The sequence below is a fragment of the Protobothrops mucrosquamatus genome, unplaced genomic scaffold, assembly GCF_001527695.2.
Source record: "Protobothrops mucrosquamatus isolate PMUCROS unplaced genomic scaffold, P.Mucros_1.0 scaffold2979, whole genome shotgun sequence".
In the NCBI taxonomy this organism is placed as follows: Eukaryota; Metazoa; Chordata; class Lepidosauria; order Squamata; family Viperidae; genus Protobothrops; species Protobothrops mucrosquamatus.
In genome coordinates, this window is record NW_015388999.1 from 32,009 (window position 1) to 35,169 (window position 3,161).

The following is a 3,161-nucleotide window of genomic DNA, read 5'->3' on the forward strand; positions in this document are numbered from 1 at the left end:
TTGAAATAAAATTTTGGGGTGAAATTGCATTTGGTTTTTTGGTGGTTCACTTTAAAATCTAAAATATAATTACTAATTGGGCAGACTTGTCATCATTGGGTTGATGGCAGTTAATTTGATAAATTAATCATATTTGATAAATTTGTTTAGAAAAAAATGCTTCTATTTAAGGACTGATATAGTCCTGAAGTCATGGAGCTGTCTCATCTTGAGAGAGCAAAGTGGCTATTTGTATTGCCATTGCCTCATCTCTATTTTGTTTGTTTTCGTCATTGATGGAAATACAGACTCAGATCTGCACAGGATTCCTGTATTAAGTACCTCCAGGAACTTATTTTTATGATAATAATAATAATAATAGTTGGAAGGGACCTTGGAGGTCATCTAGTCCAACCCCCTGCTCAGGCAGAAAACCCTATACCATTTCAGACAAATGACTGTCCAGTCTCTTCTTAAAAACTTCCAATGTTGGAGCATTCACAGCCTCTGGAGGCAGGTCGTTCCACTGATTAATTGCTCTAACTGTCAGGAAGTTTCTCCTTAGTTCTAGGTTGCTTCTCTCTTTGGTTAGTTTCCATCCATTGCTTCTTGTCCTGCCCTCAGGTGCTTTGGAGAATAGCTTGACTCCCTCTTCTTTGTGGCAGCCCCTGACATATTGGAACACTGCTATCATGTCCCCCCTCGTCCTTCTCTTCGTTAAACTAGACATACCCAATTCCAGTAGCCGTTCCTTATATGTTTTAGCCTCCAGTCCCCTGATCATCTTTGTTGTTCTTCTCTGTACCATTTCTAGAGTCTCAACATCTTTTTTACATCGTGGTGACCAAAACTGGATGCAGTATTCCAAGTGTGGCCTTACTAAGGCATTGTAAAGTGGTATTAACACTTCACGTGATCTTGATTCTATCCCTCTGTTAATGCAACCTAGCACTGTGTCTGCTTTTTTGGCAGCTGCAACACACTGCTGGCACATATTTAAGTGATTGTCCACTAAGACTCTGAGATCCCTCTCACAGTTGCTACTATTGAGCAAGGTACCACCTATACTATACCTGTGCATTTGGTTTTTCTTGCCTACATGTAGAACCTTTTTCACCATTGAATTTCATTTTGTTAGATAGTGCCCAATGTTCAAGTCTGTCAAGATCATTCTATATCTTAAGCCTACCTTCTGGAGTGTTAGCTATTCCTGCCAGCTTAGTGTTGTCTACAAATATGATGAGTTCCCCATCTATCCCCTCATCCAAATCATTGATGATGTTGAAGAGCACTGGGCCCAGAAAAAGACCGTGGAGCACCCCACTACACACTTCCCTCCATATAGATGCAATTCTATTGAGGACCACACGTTGAGTCCAGCTACGAATCCATCTGGTGGTGATGCTGTCTAACCCACATTTTTCTATCTTATTAAGTAGTAGGTTGTGGTCTACTTTATCAAATGCCTTACTGAAGTCCAAGTAAATTATATCCACAGCATTCCTCTGGTCCACTAATTTTGTCAAAGAATGCAATAAGATTTGTCTGGCATGATCTGTTTTTCACAAACCCATTTTGGCTTTTGGTAATGACTTTGTTTGCCTCTAGGTGTTCGCTGATTCGTTGCTTGATTATCTTTTCCAAGATCTTCCCAGGTATTGAGGTCAGGCTGATAGGTCTGTAGTTTCCTGGATCCATTTTTTCCCCTTTTTTGAAGATGGGAACTACATCAGCTCTTTTCCAGTCCTCTGATAGTTCCCCAGTGCTCCAGGATCTTTGAAAGATATAATTCAGTGGTTCTGAGAGCACATCTGCCAGTTCCTTCAGAACCTTGGGGTGTAGTCCATCTGGTCCTGGTGATTTGAACTCATCTAGGGTGGACAGATGATCAAGATCGTATGTATTTGGGCTACCCACTCTAGATTGCAAAAATCCAGAGGACAATTCGATTATTTTTTTAAAAATAGTGTTTTGTATCTCCCTGTCATCACCTAGTGGTTGCCTGGACTTTTGCAGGTCAATTCTGATAATCTGTTCTTATTCTGATAGGTATTGTAGAGTTGGCAGTTCATGTTTCTTCAGCTCTGTTCATCTGAAAGCTAGCATGAGAGTGTGCTAATAAAGGCAGGAAGGAGCTCTTTGGGGAGTTTGACCATGATAAGGAAGCACTGTGTGCTTCTGGGCAAGTTTCTCTAGATGCTTAGCCAGAGACACTGTGCAGAATTGAGAGTACAGTTGCTTGAGAGTGTGGTAGAGCAAAGACAGAATAAAGCCACTTGTTAAGTTTAAATGTAGAAGAACTGACACAAACCAGGAACTGAACATGAAAAAAGGAAGCTTATCCTTTCTTCAAAGCCCTCTGCACAGCCCCAAACTGCTTACTCATATTTTTTAAACTACAAAGGCTGACCAATTGCACCATCCTTGTAATGTCTTTCTCTTGATGTTAATAAGCAGCTTACATTTTCCACTTGGCTATTGCAGCAAAACACTTGGCAGCTGTTATTTGCTGTAATTATGAATTTGATTATTTTGTATCTCTGAAAAAAGCCGCATGAATCAAGGGAGCATTGAGAGTGGGCTGAAAAAATATTTCAAGTTGCTCTGGACATGGTTCTCAGGCTACAATTTCATCCTTTTAAAGTTCAGATTTTTTTTTCCTGAAATCTGTCTGGTTTGGTACAGCAGCCAAACAAGACAGGTACAGACAGGTACAACTATCAAACAGATAGTTAGGACTGCAGAAAAAACAATCATAACCAGCCTGTCTTCCACTGAGGACTGCATATTGCACGAGCCACAAAGAGGCAGAGAAAATATCTACAGATCCCTCATATCCTGGACATAAACTGTTTCAACTTCTCCCCCCAGGATGCTGCTATAGGGCATTGCATGGCAAAAAAAACCCTAGACACAAAGACAGTTTTTCCCCCACAGCACTGTCTTGTGCCTAAGGACATCTAACCATGTAATAGGCTGTATTACTATTATCCTTCTTATCTTTCCTATTGCCTACTCCTATTGGTATCATATGACTATCATTTTGTTGGTTGTATCTTATGATTTATGATTGCATCTTATGATTTATGATTTATCACTTGGTTGCTTATATGTACACTGAGAGCTTATGCACCAGAGATAAATTCCTTGTGTGTCCAATCACACTTGATCAATAAAGAATC